This window comes from Bos mutus, chromosome 15, assembly GCF_027580195.1.
Source record: "Bos mutus isolate GX-2022 chromosome 15, NWIPB_WYAK_1.1, whole genome shotgun sequence".
NCBI lineage: Eukaryota > Metazoa > Chordata > Mammalia > Artiodactyla > Bovidae > Bos > Bos mutus.
The window spans coordinates 45,715,866-45,736,871 of record NC_091631.1 but is presented as its reverse complement, the minus strand read 5'-3'; the positions used below and the strand labels follow the sequence as shown (position 1 = coordinate 45,736,871).

Here is a 21,006-nt window from a genome sequence, read left to right as displayed (position 1 = left end):
AAAGCAAGGCGTGCTCAGGAATGGCAAATACTTCAGTATGGATGCCAACAATGGCCCAGGAGTGGGGGTAGCTAGCTAGTGGCTGGAGATCATCTTTGTACAGGTAGGCAGGTGCCTGATCATGTATCATCCTGCCAGGATGGAGTGGACTGTATTTATAGAAGAGGGAAGAGAGTGAGGTCTGTCCCAGGTATCCTTGTGAGAAAAATCCTCTTGGTCCTTGTGTGAGAGATGGATTCAAGGGACAAACGCTGGAAGCAGATAGACAAGGAAAGTTGTTGTGCTCAGTTGCTCAGTTGTGTCTGACTCTTTGTGACCCCATGAACTGCAGCATGCCAGGCTTCCCTGTCCTTCATCATCTCCCGGAGTTTGCTCAAACTCATGTCCAGTTGAGTCAGTGATGTTATCCAATCATCTCATCCTCTGCTGCTCTCTTTTCCTGACCTCAATCTTTCCCAGCATCAGGGTCTTTTCCAGTGAGTCGGCTCTTCCCATCAGGTGGCCAAAGTACTGGAGCTTCAGCTTCAGCATCAGTCCTTCCAATGAATATTCAGTTGATTACCTTTAGGATTGACTCCTTTGATCTCCTTGCAGTCCAAGGGACTCTCAGGAGTCTCCTCCAGCACTACAGTTCAAAAGCATCATTTCTTCACCGCTCAGCCTTCTTTCTGATCCAGCTTTCACACCATACATGACTACTGGAAAGACCATACCTTTGACTTTATGGACCTCTGTCGGCAAAGTGAGTGTATGGCAGAGAAAATACAAGCTTATATGTGTATTGAAGAAAGGGAACATGGTTTCATGAGGAAACATATCAAATAAATTGGGCCAGGACCAAAGTGGGGGTGGTGAGAGAGTGTGGTGGATGAACTAAGGCCAGAAGGATGAGTCTGAGATGGGAGGGAAGCAGTGAGAGGAGGCAGATAATGAGATGAGATGAGAGGAGCTTGGTTGGCCACGACAAGGACTTGAGTCTTTATGCTCAGAGCACTAGGAAGCCATCGAAGTTTTAAGAAGGGAGCTGATGGGGTCAGATCTGATTCTAGATAGATTGCAACTTGGGGAAAGGATGTACAGTTAGAAGGCTGTTACAATAGTTCAGATGAAGGGCTGGCTGTTGGTGGCTTGGATGTGGGATGCTGGTTGTTGGGGGTCAGGGCGAAAGTAGGTGAGTTCCAGAGACATTTAGGGGATAAAACGTCCTCAACTTGTGATGCCCTGGACAAGGGGTGTGAGAGGGGGAGGTCTTCAGAGTTGGTCCTAGGATTCTATCGTGCTCTGCTGGGTGGTGCCTCTGCTGAAAGATAAGGAAACGGGTTTGGAGGAGGTGAGAAGAGATTGATCTAGATCAGAGGTGAGAGGACTAGTCTAGAATAGGAGAGAATAGTGGATGTGGGTGCAGGTGAGTTCACAGGTGAGGAGGAAGGTGAGGAGGTTACTAACAGCAGCACCCCTTTCTGTGTGAAATAGGAAAAAAGATCAGCTCCTACGATCAAGGAAGGTGGAGTGTAGTAAGAGGCTTGGGTGTTGTTAATTTATGGATTTCTTATATCACTTCTTCTCTGATGAGCTTCAAAGAAGTGCATGTCTTACTAGAACTTGCCCTCACTTCTCCCAGTTAAGGTAGGGAAGGCAGGTTCCATCACATCTGTTTTCTAGGCATAGTATTTAGCAGGCTGTGGTTAATTCTGCCCGCCACGTGCTCTGTGCTGTGCACTCTTTGGTTCACTTATCCATCTCCCCTCTAGCCTGGGAGACCCTGGAGGACACAAACGGTATCTCGTATGTGGCACAGGGTAAGTGCTCAGCAGCAGATGTTTGTGGAATGGATGAATGAACCAACAAGAAACCAATGCAGTTGGGGTTGGAGCTCCTGGGTTTGGAGCAAGGCCAGAAAGCAAGCCCGTTTCTTCCAGCTCAGGTCTGGCCATCGGAATAGCTAGCCTCCTATCAGAAGGAAAGATGTTTTCAGTTTCTGTCCCAGAAATTGTTCCCAAATCCTGTATCTCCAGGGCACTCTAGCCCCATCTACCCGCCTGGCTGCCGAATTCCCCACGGCCCCATGGACACTCAGGTGATCTCCCCGGTCAGCTCCCTCACTGGGAGGAAAGAGCCAGGAGTAACAAACCCTCTGGGAACGGTGCCCACGCTCCCCCCACCCGACCCCCCTTCCAGCAGCTGACATCACATGCAGGTACAGCTCCATCCTCCCTGTCTGAGGACAAAGGAGGAGAGGAGACTCACCAAGTGCCCGGAGCGCTGCCAGATGTGGGAGGGTGGAGGAGGGCTCGGGCCACGGGCAGGGGGCATCCCGGTTAGGTCGGAGCCTGAGGCCCTCCCAGCCCAGGCCCTCCGCCCGCCTGTGTTCTGTGTGGAACCTCAGGGCGGGGAGAGCTCAACTACAGGGGCCGGTCGACAGCTGGAGGAGCTGCACGAGCAGCGGCCCTAGAGCGAGCCCCAGCCCGCGAGGTCCCTGTGGCCATGTGCTGGGCTTCCCCCTGAGCCCAGCATGGTGCAGAACCTGTGCTCCAAGACAGTGTCTTGCAGCACAGCTGTGAAGCAGGCCTGCCACCACCACGTCTCCTCCTTGAGGAAGAAGCTGTCCTTTCTACGAGCCAAGTAGGTGCAGGGCCCCTGAATGGAGATCAGGGCAGGAGGATGTGGCCCTTGGCTGGTTTGGGGTGACCCGGGACTCGTCGCAGAGGCGGGAGCGCTGTGGGGTTGTCTGCCGTGTTTGGGGATGTTGCAGTTCCTTGCCGGGTGACAGGTCCCCAAGAAGGAGTATGGTGTGTTGGCAGAGGCTGAAGGTGAAGGATGTGGGGTGCAATGAATGAGGCTGTGCACTCCTTGGAGGATGCGTTGCTTGAGTGGACCTTGTCTCCAGGCAGCTTCCTTGGCTCTTTGGGTTCTTCATGCCCAGCCAGGGATCATTATTTTCCTTTTTCATGGTAAATTACTTCACTTGGTAAAGAATTCGGGGTTCCCAAGAGAAAGAAAGGTGAGAGAGAGAACGATGTGTTCTGCCTGATTTAGGGGTGATCTCTGGGGTCTTCGGGGGTGTTAATTTCCTTCCAGTGATAGGGACCTGTGCATAGGGACCTTTGGGGGTGTTGCCTTTGTGTGTTCACATCATATCTGCTCACCGGGGACTTCGCTTGAGAAGCTGCCGAGGAGGTCCAGGTGTGTGGCTCATTGTGCTAACGTGAGCCTTGAACCTGGCAGAATCGTGGGGTGGTGTCTCATTGCCAAACACACTGTACCTTGGGCTTTGTGACAGGGAGAGGGGAGGAGGTTTTCTGGAGGAGAAAGAGGTCCCGACTTCTAGGATCAGAGTTAAATTCAGGGGCTGGTGGACATTGGAGAGAGAGGGGAGGCATGTAAGCTTATGGGCAGTTGTGATTTGTCGTGAAGAGAAACACAGTAGTGAGGACTAGGAAAGACAGGGCAGACGGGTGAGGGGAGGACAGGGAGAAGAGAGATAGGGAGAGGCTCGGTGCATCTCAGAGGTAGGTACAGGCTGGAAGTGGTCAGTGATGGTCTGGATTCTTGCCCACACGCACCTGCACTCCGGCGTGGATGCCCATGAGTGTTCAGCCATCTGTTGACAAGGGTGCTCTTCCCAGGGAGCTTTCAGGTGGAGGTTTGAGGCTGGGGAACAGAGAGACCCAGTCCTCACTCTCAGGTGGTGGCTCCCCGGGTACCAAGGACCCAGTGCTGTGGGCGCGCGGCAGACCCCCAGCGGGCCATGGCAGAACCCTGTGGTGTTGGTGGCAGGGACAGCAATCTCTGTCCAGTGGTCACGCGGGACTCAGGACTGCACTTTGAAGATGAAAGGATGACCTCAGATTAAATCCGGACTCTACCACCTACTGGCTGTGGTGCTTTCACAGCATCATCTTATCCTCTCTGCCTCTGCTTCCTTGTCTGAAAGTGGAGATAACTGTGCCTGCCTTATGGAGGTTGTGGGGATCACAATGAGATAAAATGGGAGAAACACTTGGTACTCTGTCTGGCATGCAGGAAATGGTAGCTTCTGTTGGAACTGCTGTCGGCTCAGGCCACCCCTGGGAGCTGAGAGGAAGGTCAGCTTGGCGCTCAGAGAACCATACCTGGAGACTTGGTCAGAGTGAGTGTAGGAGAGGTGGCATTTGATGACTCCTTAGTCACCCAGGGAAGCCAGTCAAGTCGACTCCAGTCCTCAGCCTCTCAGCTTTCTTTATGTGTGTGTGTGTGTGTGTGTGTGTGAGTCTGTCCGTCCCCGACTCTACAGCCCCATGGACTGCAGCCTGTCAGGCTTCTCTGTCCATGGGGTTTTCCAGGCAAGAATACCAGACTAGGTTGCCATTCCTTTCTCCAGGGCATCCTGCTGACTCAGGGATTGAACCCCATGTCTCCTGCATTGCAGGCAGATTCTTTACTACTGAGCCGCCCATGAAGCCCAGCTTCCTTGGCACTGCTGCTGCTGCTGCTAAGTCACTTCAGTCGTGTCCGACTCTGTGCGACCCCATAGACAGCAGCCTACCAAGCTCCCCATCCCTGAGATTCTCCAGGCAAGAACACTGGAGTGGGTTGCCATTTCCTTCTCCAATGTAGGAAAGTGAAAAGTGAAAGTGAAGTCACTCAGTTGTGTCCGACCCTCAGCGACCCAATGGACTGCAGCTTTCCAGGCTCCTCCGTCCATGGGATTTTCCAGGGAGGAGTACTGGAGTGGGGTGCCATCGCCTTCTCCTACATCTTGGCATTAATGGTGTCTTAATTGTATTTATTTGTTTACTCGGTTGTTTGTCTCCCCAGCTTGTCCTAACCTTCGTGAGAGCAGGGACTGTGTTTGTTTCATTTGCTAGTTGTACCCAACTCTTGGAGTTGTGACTGAAACATGGTGTGTGCGTGTGCGCCAAGTCACTTCAGTTGTGTCCGACTTTTGTGCAGCCCCATGGACTGTAGCCCACCAGGCTCCTCTGTCCATGGGATTCTCCAGGCAAGAACACTGGAGTGCGTTGCCATGCCCTCCTTCAGGGGCTCTTCCTGACCCAGGGATTGAACCCGCATCTCTTACATCTCCTGCATTGGCAGGCAGATTCTTTACCACTAGCGCCGCCCGGGAAGCCCTGACACATGGTAGGTGCCCAATAAATATTTGTGACGTGACTACCTGGAACTTGAATACCTGTCTGAAGCTTTTTGCGAGCTCTAACGTTCTGTGATCATGGGATTCTGTGACTGTGGCCCAGACAGAGGGCCGCTGTAGCCCTTAACATGTGTTAACCTTTGTGACAGTTTCATGGTCTTTGATCTGTGACTGCCTCTCACACATGCCCCTTTCTCTGATCCACAGACATGTATGCTCAGAGGATGTGCGGTCTGGGGCAGACAGCACAGAGGCGCTTGGGCTCAGCCTTGACTTTGGGGGCAGGGCTCTCCAGCTTGCCTGCACCGCCCATCCCCGCCCGAGTTCCCAGTTTGTAGCTCTGCTCCAGCCGCTTCTGTTGCTGTCAGCAGAACTGTCTGCAGGTGTAGCCGTCACCTGCTCCGTGTTTCTCCTACTCCAGCATTTCTCCTTTTCTGCCTGAGAAAGAGGGGTTATTAATTATAGCTCAGCATACCACTCTCTCTCTCTCTGTGGATACCATCGCTGGGGTTTAGATTTGGATCACTGGCAGGTTGGCTAGTAAATTTCGTTCCCCAGCATCTCCACCTCCTGCTGGGAGAAACGGTATCCTCTCGGTGGGGGTGAGGAAGGAATGTGAGTGGGTGAAGCTTGGGGCTCAAGTCGGAACCCCACCTTCAGGCTTGTCCCGCTCTGAGCTGCATTCTTTGTCTTCCTCTCTACTCTAGAGCTAAAATGCAGTTGGAGGCTCAAACTCCTGGATTCTCTTCTCAACATGACACTGATGAATACTGTAAGCTCAGAGCAGCTATTTGCAGAGGCCACTCCTTGTTTTGAAGCAATACTTTTCCAGAATTATTTGATACTCCAGCTTGGTGGCAAACCCCATCAGTAAAAAAATTTTTGAGTGGTATCACTAATGTCATGTGTGAATGTATGTATGTACAGAAGTTGTGTGCTTGCACTACTGTATGAAGTATTCTGTATATTATATAAACAAGTGGACATTTTAAAAGGATGAGCTAAAAAGTATAAATATAAGTTCTAATAGCTCCTTCCTTCACTGCATGGGAAGTGTTTATATCTGCTTGATAAAGAGCAGCCAGCTTGGGAGCCCAGGGTGCAGTGGTCCTCATCCTTTTAACAGGTTTCAGAATCACTTGCTGGAGAAGGAAATGGCAACCCACTCCAGTTTTCTTGCCTGGAGAATCCCAGGGACAGAGGAGCCTGGTGGGCTGCTGTCCATAGAGTCGCACAGAGTTGGACACAACTAAAGCGCCTTAGCATGCATGCATACATTGGAGCAGGAAATGGCAACCCACTCCAGTATTGCCTGGAGAATCCCAGGGACAGAGGAGCCTGGTGGGCTGCTGTCTGTGGGGTCGCACAGAGTCGGACACAACTGAAGCGACTTAGCAGCAGCAGAATCACTTGCAGAGCTAATTCAGTATTCACATTCCTGGGTCCTCCTCTCCAATTCTGAGCCCCAATTCTGAATTTGCACAGGTAACACATTTCCCAAGTGGTTTCCATGCCAGTGGTCTTTGAGAACACACTCTGTAGCTTGCAACCTTCTAGCTGTATCAAGAATCCAATTTAAGGGACCTCCCTGGTGGTCCAGAGGTTAAGGATACACCTGCCAATGCAGGGAACATGGGTTCAATCCCCTGTCTGGGAACTAAGATCTCACACGCTGCAGGGCAACTAAGCCTGTGGGCTGGGCTGTGGAGCCCGTGGGCTGCAACTACTGAAGCTAGAACACTCTAGAGCCCACGCTTGCCGAAAGCAGAGAAAGCCCATGCGCTGCAAGGAAGACCCAGAGGAGCCAAAACAAACAAAAACCCAATTTAATATGGCCGGACCAGGGAGGACCTAGGTGTCCTGACTGGTGACATCAGTTTTAGGGAATCTCTGGCAGACCCTTGGTCCCTTTTTACCTGGGATGCTGGGTCAGTGTCTGGCTTGTGTTTTTCCCTTACCTTCTGCATAGCCCAAGAATCACCACTGTGCAGCAAGGAGAAAGGTGGGTGGGTTGGGATGTGTAATTAATCATTTTCATCTTATCTGTCATCACTTTTTGGGCTGCTCAGTGCCTGCCTCTTCTGATCCTCAGACCCAGGAGCCACAAGCAGTTAAGTGCTGAGCTCTCTCCCTCTCTTTGCCAGTACTCTTTAATCCAAAAGAGGCAGCTCATCCACTGAGATGCAGAGAATCCCATTGCTGCCCTGGTTGGAACTGGTCCTGGGGGTTGGGGGAGCTGGAGGGAGTGGAGGAAGTCTGAGTATTTCACTCCCACCCCCCATCCCCCACACATACACACACACAAACACAAAAGCTCCCTTTGTCATTCTTTGTGTGAGCCTGATGGGTGAGTTAGTAAGTAGAATTCTGGGTTGACTTTTGAAACTCTCTAGTTTATTAGTTTGGCTCCATGCCAGACTTGCTTTGGGATCCACAAAGTGAACACTTGACCTGCTCAACTCCTTTCCCTCTGGAAATGCAGCAGCTATTACCCACATTTCCTTTTCCTGGCGTGGATTCCCTTCTGGCTGAGAGTTGACATCAGTTGTCCCTGTAAATAAGGGTAGAGACCTACTGAAGGAGCCCTTAACAAAGAATTTGAGGGGCCAGACACTCTGCTGCTGCTGCTGCTGCTAAGTCACTTCAGTCGTGTCCGACTCTGCGACCCCAGAGACGGCAGCCCACCAGGCTCCCCCGTCCCTGGGATTCTCCAGGCAAGAATACTGGAGTGGGTTGCCATTTCCTTCTCCAATGCGTGAAAGTGAAAAGTGAAAGTGAAGTCACTCAGTGGAATCCGACTCTTAGCGACCCCATGGACTGCAGCCTACCAGGCTCCTCCGTCCATGGGATATTCCAGGCAAGAGTACTGGAGTGGGGTGCCATTGCCTTCTCCGCCAGACACTCTATTCTTTACTAATTCATGAATTTCTTCTTCATTATCTATGTCAAGTGGTTATCTGCCTCTCTATGAATCACTTCCATAATGGGAAATAGGCTAAGTACATTCATTGGGGTCTTTTTCAGTAACGAAATATATAATTAATAAGAAATTACTGCAAATCTACAAATGAGAAGAGCAAGTGCAAGACAACACGGAGTGTCTGTGTGCTTAGTTTGTAGGCACAATATCTGAGGTATTATTTGTTATTACTAATAATAGCTCCTATTGTGAGAGCTTATTATGTGCTCAATGCTGTGCTTTTCATGTGCTGTTCTTATTTAATCATAATAGTGACCCAGGAAGGGAAGTTACTGTTCTACCCATTTTCTAGATAAGACAAAGTCCATTGTGTTTCCTTGTCAGTGGCAGAGCTGACCACTTTACTTCAAAGCTCAAGTTTTATTTGCATCGCTTTATGACTTCCCCTTAAAAGAGGATACACATGGGGGCCCGGTGCAGGACCCTCTGCTTTTCTTTATATCTAGTGGGCCTTTCGTTATCAACTTCCTAGAATTGAAGCGTCAGACGTGGAAGTGTATGAGCTAGTAGTCTTTTAATGAAGTTCATCTCAGAAAGCTTCAAAATCAGACAGAAGAAGAAACAAACAGGGAGAGAAGAGACCACAGTGATTCTGAATGATACAGTTAAATATGCCCAGAGGCCAAATAGATTTTTTTGTTTTTAATCTTTTTTTCAGTATACTTCCTGTGCATGCATGCGAGAGCATGCTCAGTCATGTCCAACACAGTCATGTCTGTGACGACATGGACTGTAGCCCACCAGGCTCCTCTGTCCATGGTATTCTCCAGGTAAGAATACTGGAGTGGGTTTCTATTTCCTCCTCCAGAGGATCTTCCCTGAGTGGGTTGCCATTTCCTCCTCCAGGAGATCTTCCCAACCCAGGATCAAACCGTACATCTCCTGCATCTCTTGCGTTGGCAGGCAGATTTTTCACCACTGAGCCATCTGGGAATCCTATGCTTCTTATACCATGCTGATTTTGAATAGTGCCTTAGGATTTTAACTAACAAGTTATATGCACAAAAGTTTCTGTACATCTCTGTTTGACAGTATCTCTTTATACAGCTTTCTTTCCATTTCACCATTATGCCTCAACTGCAGAACAGAACTGTTGTTACTCTTACCTCCCAGCAGGTACCAGGTGAAGCCCCTGTGGTCAACTGCAGGACCGGCAGAAGCTCACTTCCCTGTGGGTTCGCCAGCACCCTCTGCTGGTGGTGCCTTCCCGGGAGAGGAGGGAGTGGCCATCTGATCCCTCGATGGTAGCTGAGCCCCGTGGTGAGTCAGCAGGCAGAGACGGCAAAGGGAGTGGCCTGGACTCCACTCCTTCAGTTTGCCTGGAGGGCTGGGGTGTCTGCCTGGCAGGACGCCTTCCACCTCGTAGCTGTGAGAGAGGACGCTGGGGGGAGGGAACGGCCAATGCCAAGGAAGAACCGCTGGTTGGTGTTGCTGTGCAAATGGGTTTGTATGTTCTTCTTAGACCCTCGGCTCAGATCCCTCTGGGGCCCATGAGTTCTTCCTTCGACATTTAAATAGCATGGTTCCGTGGTTGTTCTTTTCCCACCCCACCCAGCTTCCATAGCTTAATGGTCTGTTTGTTTTCTGGATGTAAGCGCTGCAGCGGCAGCTCCAAGGATGCAGCGGAGCCAGTCACCTTCAGAAGAAAACCCAAGGACAGTCTGGAGCGGGTGGTCGGCTCCGGAGGCATGCTCTCCACGTTTTCCCTTGTGTGCTGCTGGCTTGCATCTCTTCCCCAGCCCCTGGTCCAAGAACTGACGCGGTTCTGTATATGCATCTTTCAGTTGCGTTTGCAGTCTCTTAGGAGATGTATTTGCCGGGAGGAAGGTGATCCCCGCCTCCCACCCCTCCACTATCTTGAAGCCCTCCCTCTGTCCGCCCCCACACCCCACCCTGGTCCCTTAGGAGAAACTTGGGACCCAGAGGAGGATACCCAGCCTCGGGAACTTGCCCTCAGTTTCTCCCTTACCTCTCCCACTGGCCTGGTCTGGCAGTTGCAGAGAACGACAATGAGGGAGTGAAACACTCTTGTTCAGTAGGCCTTCCCAGGGATCTGTGACCTCCGTCTGTCTCCTCATCTTGTTTTCCTCTCGGTTTCAGCAGTAGTTGTTAGAAGGTACCGCATCCCGTGTCCAGTGGATGTCCTAGTGACCTTTGGAGGGCCCCCGGCTCTCCCACCCTGACCTCCACCAGCACTGCCTCCGTCCTCAGTAGAGTGTGTGGTTGTACAGTGGCAACGTGTGCAGCTCCTATTAACATGTACCGTAAAAAGGTCAGGTAGTGTGATTGGCCTTCTCCCCTCTCCCCTGGCTGCTAACCCCCCTGCTCAGATAATCCCGTGGCTTCTCATCTCTCACCCTGAACCCTGATGGGAAGGGCTCTGGGGTCCTCTGCTACCTGGCTGGCTCGAAGTCTTGTGTGAAAATTGATACAGGCATAGGCGTCAACCTCCAGCGAGAGGAGTGGGAGGATTTCCCACCTTAGGCATTTATGGCCCTTCCTATTTTTGAAGCACTCGCACAAATCTGTCAAGTGGTCTCCTCGCTCAGGGACCAGCTGCTGGCTGGAAGTAGTGTGACTCCACTGGAGATGGTGAGTCAGGGCAGGACTGGTGTAACCAGACCAGTGCCAGCTTTGCCTTGGCACCAAGTGCAGATGGCCTAGGATTTGAGGGAACTCAGGGAGTTCCCATTGTTCCCAACTCCCGAGCGTCCTTAAAATAGTCATCACACAGGCGACATTATTTTAGTTGACGTTTGTGGAAAGTGCCCGTTGGTGTCAGTCACTGTGCTCTTGTTTCAGGTTCCCCACTTCTCTATGAAATGTAAAACTATTGCCTCCATTATATAGATGGGAAAACTGAGGCTTAGGGAGGTATCAGAATTTGCATAGGAACACACCACTGCTAAGTGGTAGGCTGAAATCCAGGTAAGTTGACTCTAGTTTTTAACCACTATGTGACACTGCCCTGTCCAGTTCTAGAGGCTGATGTCCAGGCAGTATTGTTGATACTCCTGTTGCTTGTGAGGTCCCGGGAAGTGCTGCTGGCTGAGGCAGATGAGTCTTTGGATGTCTTGTACCTTGAGGAGCTTTGATGTGAAGCCGCAGTGATCCTGGCAAAGACCTCGGAGTCTGGCCTGAGCTGTGGGTTTCCCCAAGTGAGCCCCCGTGGGAGGTGGGCGGCCTGGCATGGTCCCTTATCCAGCCAGTGGAGGGTGCCGTCCAGGGAGCAGTTCAGCTTCGTGAGACCAAGTCAGACTTGCACTTGGCAGGATTAGCTGCCAGCTCCCGAGTTTCCCTCATGCTGGGCAGTTACTCTCCAGCCACGGCTCCTCTCGGACACTTCGGTTAAGCCCTCTAGTGGAAATTTCCACTTTGAGTTTGGAATTGCTTAGTCTCCTTTCTTCTCCCACTTCCAGTCAGATTGGTTTCCTGATTTTCTTATTTCTTTTTTTCTAATTTTATTTATTTATTTTTTCGCTGTCCTGAGTCTTCATTGCTGTACAGGCTTTTCTCTAATTGCCGTGCGCCAGCTTCTCATTGTGGTGGCTTCTCTTGTTGCAGAGCACGGGCACTAGGGCTCATGGGCTTCAGTAGTTGGGGTGTGTGGGCTCAGTAGTTCGGCTCCCAGCTTCTAAATCAAAGGCTCAATAGTTGTGCTACATGGGCTTAGTTGCTCTGTGGCATGTGGGATCCACCTGGACTAGGGATCAAATCCGTGTCTCCTGCATTAACAGGTGACCAGTGAGCCACCGGGGAAGCCCTGGATTTTCTTTGTGAATCTTTCTTTCCCTTCTTATTTTCATGTGGAGTCTTCCCTTGTTCTTTGATGGCTTTCTCTGCTAAACTCCCCTCTGTGGCCCCACAGAGTCCATGAGCCTTCAGCGTTCCCTGCAAGTGGCTCCTGGTGGTCTCTTCCTGTTGCGTTCCTGCCTTTTCCTTGTTCTGGTGACTGCCTCACCCCACTGCTCGAGTGCTTTCATTCCACTGAAAAAGCAGTGGGGGCGGGGCTTGTTTTCTGTCCAACCTACTTCCACCATTGTCACCCCTGCAGGGGTCTTAAAAGGTTTTGCTCTGGTGAGGAGAGGTTGTTTGGATGGAGGAAGACAGGAAATGAACCATTGAAATTTTTTTTTTTTAAAGCTCTTAACGTTTAAGTAGTATTTCCTGTGAAGTGAAGTGAAAGTCGCTCAGTTGTGTCCGACTCTTTGCAACCCCATGTACTATACAGTCCATGGAGTTCTCCAGGCCAGAATACTGGAGTGGGTAGCCTTTCCCTTCTCCAGGGGGTCTTCCCAACCCAGGGATCGAATCCAGGTCTCCCACATTGCAGGCAGATTCTTTACCAGCTGAGCCACCGGGGAAGCCCAAGAACACTGGAGTGGGTAGCCTATTCCCTTCTCCAGGGGGTCTTCCCAACCCAGGGATTGAACCCAGGTCTCCCGCATTTCTCAACCCCTTCCCTATGTTATCTCATTTAATCCTCATAGTAGCCAGTGAGTTGAGGGATAGTGTTACCCCTGTCTCACAGATGAGGAAATGGGGCACAGAGGGGCAGTAACTTCCCCAGGGTGACACAGCGGGGTGGGTGGTTGAGTCAGAATTCAGACCTAAGGAGGAGGATTTGAGAGGCAGGCTTGCCGTGAGGCTCAGCTGCCTCTGAAGAGCTGATGGCTAACGAGCAAAGAAGAGGCTGGCACCTTCCAAACCGTCAGACACACAGTCGCCGTCGTGGGAGCTCACACACTCTGCCCCCTTTCACTTGCGCTGTCTCCTTCTTTCCTGTTCTGTCTCTTCGTCTCTCAAGAGAAGCTGCCGTTTTCTGTGTACGAGGAGAGCACACATCAAGTGACCTCTCAAGGTCTGTCGTGCTGGGAGACTCCCTGTTTCATCGCCGTCTTCGGTTCACAGGAAGTGTCGGCAGTCTAGAGAGAAGGGATTTCACCTCTTTGGCTCAGGCACCTGATCCGTATTTGTGGTCTTAGGACAGGCACAGTGATCCGGCTGCAGATTTTATAAGCAATGCAGACAAGGCTGCCCCACCGCCCTTCACTCAGGGCACCTCACAGCCGCATGGTGCAGCAGGCTCACTCATCTGACCAGGGTCTGAAACAGCCAGTCCTGCTTCTTCCTGGCAGTGCCTCCTCCCAAAGGCAGGTGCCCAAGGAGGCGCTTCCTAAAAAGCAGCTGCAGTACCTGCCTCTGAGCTGTCCTCTAGGACTGGGTGCCTGGACTCCCCACCCCACGCCCTAACCGGCCCCTGCCCAGAGTCACTGTTGCCTCTTTTCAAGCATCTGGTTTTTTTTTTTTTTTTCCCCCTCCTTAACTTTGTACATAAGTATGGTGATTAAGAAGTTAGAATATAGTATCTAGGGTAAAGTAATTGGGCCTCCCAGGTGGCTCTGGTGGTAAAGAACCTTCTTGCCAGTGCAGGAGATAAAGGAGATGCAAGTTCGATCCCTGGGTTGAGAAGATCCCCTGGAAGAGGGCATGGCAACCCACTCCAGTATTCTTCCCTGGAGACTCCCATGGACAGAGAAGCCTGGTGGGCCACAGTCCATAGAGTCGCAAAGAGTCGGACATGACTGAGTGACTGAGCATGCAGCATGCGCGTAATTAGTATGAGTAATTGCCCTGGAGAGAAAATGTTGTAGTGATGTTATAAAGAGGCCCTCCTAGCCTTTCTCTGCCTATCTATCTGTCTGTCTACCTATCGGTCTGGTCTGTCTATATATCTATCTGTTGGTCTATCTATCTTTTCAGTAAACGTTAGGCAAAATGTAAGGAGATGAAGCTGTTGGAGAACTTCTGGGCCCTAGTTCAGAAAGCAAGTGCATGGAATAGAGGAGTTATTTATCCTATAAGGAATCATCCAGATCAATTTCTTGCTGGTAAGTAGCAGAGATGCAGACTCAGTGGCTTCTTAATTAGATACTCTGCTTTTTTTCCTTCAATGTCATTCTCTTTTCTGTCTTTTTCTTTGGAGGTGTCTTTGGACTCAGGGACACAGTCCTCTTCTCTCTCATCAAAGCTTAGCACTATCCCCTACCTCCCCTCACTGTCCCAGCTTCCAGGTTGTCTGTTCTGTAGCTAGTAGCACTCCCCTCTGCCCTGCTCTAAGTTCAGGGCAGATGAATTGTTTTGTAAAACACACATGAATGCTTCTGGTGAAGCACCCCTTCTACATGCTGTCTCCAAGCTCACCATCCAGGGCTGTGTGAGGTGGATGCTTTTAAGAACTGAGTAGGTGAATGTGTTTGGTCTCTGGGGAGACTGGGTGACGTCCCATTAACATGGTCCGGTTTTTGTGTGATTCTTATGAAACAGAACATCCTCATTCGTGGGTACCAACCTTCTGCTCTCCATCTGTTTGTACATCTGACTGTCAGTCCAGGAACAGAGAGGCCTGTAGGCCACAGCGATGGCCAGAAGGCACATTCCAGGCCTCTGAGCAGAGCTGACAGATGTGGGTCTGGCACGCCCCACACAAAGGTGTGGAAATATGATGGAATCTCACCACTGTGATACTGACCAAGTCTCTTACTCACCTCAGGTTGAATAGGTATCTGTGACAATAGTCTAGGACTTATGGAAACCAGGCAATGAGTTAATGAAAAACAATTCATTGACCTGCATGATTTTCTCTTACTCTCATCCTTGTCCTTTTTCATTTAGGTTTATAGAACTTGGCGGCCCTTGGCTAATAGCGTTAAGGTGGGAAAGGGAAGGGAGCAGTGATCTGTCTGGTGTTGATGATGGTTGGAAAAGAATGTACCTCCAGGAACCAGGATATGCATCTTTTTTCCCTCCTTAATTTTAATCTTGATGGTAGACCAATTTGGTCAGGTGTCTTGGTCTATGTTTTTGCTTATAGAAAGTGATCATGAATGAATCTTTTGATGATTCTTTTATTTTTTGGTTCCGGAGAGCAGGGGCTACTCTCTCGCTGTGGTGCACGATCTTCTCATCGCAGTGGCTCCTCTTGTTGCAGAGCATAGGTGCGAGGCGAACGGGCTTCAGTAGTTGTAGCACTTGGGCTCGGTAGTTGCAACTTGCTGGCCCTGTGGTGGTTGGGCTTCAGTAGCTGCAGCACAGGGGCTCGTTCGTTGTGGGTCGAGGGCCTTAGAGCATGCAGGCTTCAGTAGTTACAGGACATGGGCTCAGTAGTTGCAGCTCGAGGTCTCTGGAGCACGGGCTTAGTAGCCTGAGCCATGTGGAATCTTCCCGGACCAGGGATAGAACCTTTGTCCCCTGTATTGGCAGGTGGATTCTTATCCACTGCACCACCAGGGAAGCCCATTGATGATTCTTTTTAAAAGCAGTTTCCATCGGACACAGGAGATTTGCTAAATTTATACAGTACCCTCTAGATGGATCCAGGATTTTTTTTTTTCTCCTAACGTTTGATAGTGTATTTTCTAATTTGCCATCTTCAACAGAAAGGTGGAGTCTCAAAGGGAAGTTGCAAATTAACTGAGGTTTTATGTGAGTCTGTAGTCCTGGGAAGCAGGAGTTGGGGACTGAGGGGTGAGAAGTTTGATAGAATAACGTTTAGTGGAAGGGGATTTGGAGTCAGTGAACATGGGTTTGAGTCTCTGCCGTACTGTCTGTGTGACCTTGGGCAAGTCACCTAAAGTCTCTGAATCTGTTTCATTATCTGTGAAACGGGGAAAACAATATTGTCTCACTGGATGCCTGAAAGTGTCAGATGAGGTAATGGATTGGCAAACATGTAAATTATGGAGCACTGTACCAGTGGGAATTGCTACTGTTATTATTCCTGCCAGACCCACAGATGCTGGTAAAATAAACTAGGGGAATTGTTGATGTAATCATTCTTTTGGAAAGCTCTTTCCTTGATGTGCTGGTTACCTGACTGCTTGGATTCCTTGTGAAGTCAGGCTTGAACAAACAGAAGCAGGTACTAGAAAGAATGAGGGCAGGTGCAGGTGGTAAGGGTTGAGACCTTGGGTCACTGCCTTCTTCTTTTATTTGCTGTGTTTTAATCTCTCCCTTTAACCCTTGCTTTGCTGGGTTTTCTGTGCTCTGGGGGCTGGATTGCAGAAGTTGGGGAACGAGGGCATCAATTCTCTCAGGATCTCACCACCCCTGAGGGAAAATCTGTGTGGAATTGGGGAACAAGTGCTGGGAGACCTTTCTTGGATCCTTTTGCTTTTTTGCTGGGCCTTGGTTTTCTTCTCTGTTAGAAGGAGCTGAAACTTTAAAGTCTCATCTACCTGTAACTTTTTGCGGGTCTGAAATTACAGACTTTAAGGAATCTGTGTCCCTAACAGCAAGCCCAGGTTAGCACATTAGAAGCGCTGCTGTAGAATGATGGAAGGAGGTACTTAGGGATGCCCTGGGATATTGACCTGCTCGTCCATAGGTGGTTCTCTCTGATTGGGAGAAAGATCTAAAGATGCCAATGTGTTAGGTTGAACTCCAGCAGGAAGACTGGTGGTTCACCAGAGCACACAAACTTGTTTCCTTGCTGGTTCCGAGGAGCTGAGCTGCTCTTTTGCATTCTTGCTGCTGCTGACACCTGGCAGACTTGGAGGAATGGATACGTGTGCTGTGCTTTTAAGTAGAGACTCTGCATTTCCCCACAAATGCGAGCAGCCCATGCCCCCTTCCGCCTAGGCCCCGGGTGCTCTGATCCCTCTCCCCGCGGCTGCCCTGACTGCCACAGCCTATCCCCGGTTGCCCGGGTGAAATGGGCCAGAGAGGAAGCGGTAGTCACTGCGAGCAGAGCGGCCTGTCCCTGCTGGGCAGGAAACCTAGAGTGATGAATGGGGCCGGATGAAGTCATCCTGCTCCTCCAATCAGGCTGCTCCAGAGAGATCCAGGGGCCTCTGCAGATCCAGCCGGCTGCCGGCTGCTCTCATGTACCTTTAGACAGGCTGTGAGTCTCTGGGAGTGGAGTGGGGGGGTGCGAGCCGCCCGCCCCGGCTCCTGTGTAGGCCTCAGTCAGTCTGAATGTTATTGCAAGGTGAGTGGCTTCACCGGGCGTATTCCTCTCCCTCTGCATTCTCGGCCTTGCCTGCCGGGCTCTGGCTTTGTGGCTCTGGCACCTCCTTGCACAGCACCTTCTGCTTCCATCTGAGGGCCTGCCCCTTCTTCTTGAGGTTCTCACACCCGCACCCCACCGCCCCCCAGCCTTCTCCCCTCCTGCTACCCCCGGAACTTGCTCAGCACCCGCCAGCTGGCCTCTTCCCACGAGCTCCCCTCGCCCTGACCTGTGGGTACCAATTGGCCCGGTGATGGGAGGGCAGGGCCTTCATCTCTGTGAGCTCTCCCCCAGCAGGGGGAGCCCTGGCGAGACCTGCACTTAACTCCTGGGAAGAAGGGCCCCCTGACTCAGCCTGAAGTGGGCGTCTGTGGGAACACGGGCAGGCCCCCGACATGCGGGGGGGACCCCAAGGCTCTTTGCTCCCCACCCCCAGCCGAGGAGGTCCCGGGGCCAAAGCTTGGAAACAGGTCTCTCATTTCCCAACCTTCAGAGGGGCTGTCTGTTCTTTCTGGGTGGACCTTTGTGACTCTGCCTTTTCTCTCTGGACGGCGCCGCTGCCCCTTAGGCCAAGCCGCAATCATGGAGCCGGCTGATATGGCGACAGCAAAGGTAGGATGGAAATGCTGCCGGCCGCACTGTGCGTAAGTGGCTTCGCTTGGCGAGTTCTACCTTCGGTTCACTTCTCTCTCCCCTCCTGTCCCTCAGCCCCTCCCTCCGGGAGAGTACCCAGGGACCGTGTCAGAGTGGAGGGAAATGGTGCAAGAGTGAGGACCTGCGGAGGGGAGGAAGGCCGGGCCCTCCAGTGCATTCGCCTCACCTCTGTGCGCCTGGAAGCCTGGCGGGTGGGGGCGGTGACCTGTGACTGTGATTGGGCTGACCCGTGTGTGTGCATGTCTTTCTTGTTAGCTTTGCCTCGGTTTTCCTTGACCTTTATCCTGTGTCTTTTCTCTCACCCTTCTCCCTTATTCTCCTTGCCTCCTCCCCGCACTGCAGTGCTGTCTTAACCCATCTGTGCCACCTCAACACTCTCTTTTCACCTTCCTTTGCTCCTCTTTTCCCTCTGCCTGCTGTATAAGGACCGGGTGGGGTCGACGTGGGCTGGACAGTCTTGAGAGCAGAGACTGCCTGTCATCCTGCAGCAAATGTTGGCCTTGGGATTGGCGAGGGGTTTGGCTCTGAGTGGTGGAGGTGGCGGCTGCCCCTCCCACCATTCGTCTGATGCCCCAATGGAAGTGTGGGTCTGGGCATCTAGGAAATCGTGCCCGGTGCTGTGTCGTGGGGACCCTGTAGGCACGCTAGAGGGCGTCCCTGAGATTGGAGTCTCTCCTGACTCCTGCTTGCAATTTGCAATTTGTTTTTCTGTGTGTTTTTTCCCCAAACAAGCAGCTTGAGCCATTAAGCGTGGATGGGGCACTAAGGAGGCTGAGTGTGTAAGCCTCTGTGGTCCTTCCAGAACATCTCAGGGCTTGGTTTGGGGGCCTTCCTCTTTGGCTGATGGCAGGGTCTCCTTTCTCTCAGAGATGGACGATTGGACGAGGTTCAGACTTCTGGAGCAGGTTGGGTACCCCATGTGCGTGTGGCAGAGAGAGGGAGGTAGGAGCTCCAGCCAGCAACAGTGCTCTGGGCAGTAATGTGTTAAAGCAGTTAGGATGCATCTCTGGGACCCGCAGAGCTCAGTTCTCAGCCCCTTCCTCCCATTTCCACGTGCTTTGTGCTCTGATCCAAGTTACTTAACCTCTCTGGGCTTTCATCTCCTCGTCTGCATAATGGTGCAAATGACATGCGTGTGTTGTTTTAATGAGCTTAGATTCTGTCAGATACTTCCTTTTTCTTGCAGACAGAAGCTAGGGAGAGCAAAACTGAATGGGAACAGGCATCCCTGGATTCTCGGACCACATTGCCCCCCTCAGTCCCCCCATCCTTCCTGTCTCTTTCCTTCCTTCCACAAACATTTGAGCACCCATATCAAGCATGCATGGTGCAAGGTGCTCTATCCCCTTGGCTGTGTGCTGTGGCAGCCGTGGGAGCAGGCATCTGCAACTGTGTTTGGATCCAAAACAGTGTGCTCCAAGCAGTTTGCTCTCTGGCTGTAATGGTGCTCTCTGTGATGTCAAGTGTCATTTCTCACCAGGCTTACCTCTTACAAACCTGCTAGTCAACTCGCTCTTACAGTTGTAAGTGGTTTGGGATCAGTCAGCCGGCTGTCAAGGGGCTGTGGTGGTGAGTGCTCTGGGGAAGGTGTGGTTTGCAGGGGTGGGGGAGTTATTACACAGTTAGTTTGGAGATTTGTGCTTGCATTTGCCTATGGAGGTAGAAACGGAATGGGCTTCATTTTTCTTGGGTTCTTGCCCTTCCTTTGTCTAGATTGTGGATTATCTAATCAGGCAAAAAAAAAAAAAAAAAAAACCAGACCTTGGAGCTGAACCATTCCTGAGGCTAACATTTGTGTTCAGGACCTTGACCACAAGAGGGAATCTGATTGGTCAAGGAAACAGACAACATTTAACCCTAGCGTTAATTCTTTTTCTTTAACCTTTTGTAGCCCAAATCTTTTGGGGAGAGTGTAGTTCAAGTGTTTTCAGTCTGGGTCCATGAACCATTAAGGTCCTTGGATGGACTTTAGGAGAGGGTCCAGGAGCTTCAATCATTTGTAGATTCCTATCTCTGTATTTTTCTGGAAAGAATATCCACAGCTCTCATCAGATCTCAGAGGGCTCATAACTCAGGAAAGTTTAAAATTCTTTTAACTCCCATAAAGAATCTGCTTGCATTTTACAACCCAGCTACAAAGAAAACCTGTACGTTGTGGTTGGCACACTGACATTGGAGGATGATGTGCACATGCAGGAACCATGGAGTAAAATTTCATAATGTGACTCACTGGTAACTGGTTTAATATGATGTGGGTGTCATTTTTAAATATATTGTTATTGTTTAGTCACTAAGTTGTTTCCGATTCTTTTGCAACCCCATGGAGTGTAGCCCACCAGGCTCCTTTGTCCATGGATTTCCCAGGCAAGAATACTGGAGTGCATAGCCATTTCCTTTTCCAGGGATCTTCCCTACCTAGGGATCACACCCAAGTTTCTTGCGTCTCCTGGATTGGCAGGCAGGTTCTTTACCCTCTGAGCCACCTGGGAAGACCTTAAAATGTCTAAATACATGTAAATGCATCTCCCTTACCTTTACTCTGTAATATCTGATATCCTGTTCCCTGGATCCCTTCAGCTCCCAATATATTGGGTTTAATTTATTGTTGTTGTCAAGTTGCTTAGTCGTGTCCGACCCTTTGCAATCCCATGGTCTATATAGCCCACTCAGCTCCTCTGTTCAATTACTCCCCACTGAAATAACTTTTGGTGGAAGGTGTGGTCACTTGATGAGAGCCCCGCCTATTTAGACTATATTCAGTTCCTGGAGGCGGGCTTTTAGAGGTGTGACTTCATCTCTGGGAGTCTGCATTATTGCATTGAGATGGTGCTACTCTTTTTCTAAGGTTGCAGTTTCAGACTGGGGTCATCGGATGTTCCAACATGACTGTTAACATAAGTAGATGATAAATTGTGTCCTGAGAGTTTCCATTTCAGCCTTGAGAAAATGGGTTGATAAGCATTCATTAATCCATTCACTCAACAAATGTTTATTAAATGCCGATTATATGCCCACAGAGATTCAATATGTGGAAGTTTTTGATGAATAACACAGGATCACTGTGAGCACTTAGTTCCTCATGGGTTCTTGGGGAGGACAGATGAATAGACAGATTATGATGGCACAAAGGTGATAAGGGTTGTAATAGAAGCTCAGGTCACCAGGAAAGCACAAAAGAACTATTGGATGTTGCCTGTGCAGGCATCAGGGCTTTCTATGAGAAGTGACATTTGA

At 50.6% G+C, this 21,006-nt stretch overlaps 1 protein-coding gene across 5 annotated transcripts in view; it reads left to right on the top strand.

The window, feature by feature from the left end:
* The window catches only part of GRAMD1B (GRAM domain containing 1B), a 188,308-nt gene that overhangs the window by 54,572 nt on the left and 112,730 nt on the right, over positions 1-21,006 (top strand). Inside the window, exon 1 of one of the 5 annotated variants that reach the window (XM_070384059.1) lies at positions 9,353-9,371. The exons of 3 other annotated variants lie outside the window; for them this stretch is intronic. The gene's annotated coding sequence lies outside the window, so the exon portion shown is untranslated. Of the gene's footprint in view, positions 1-9,352; positions 9,372-17,713; positions 17,731-21,006 lie in introns of those variants that run through there. One more of the 5 variants, XM_070384057.1, reaches the window with a different exon arrangement.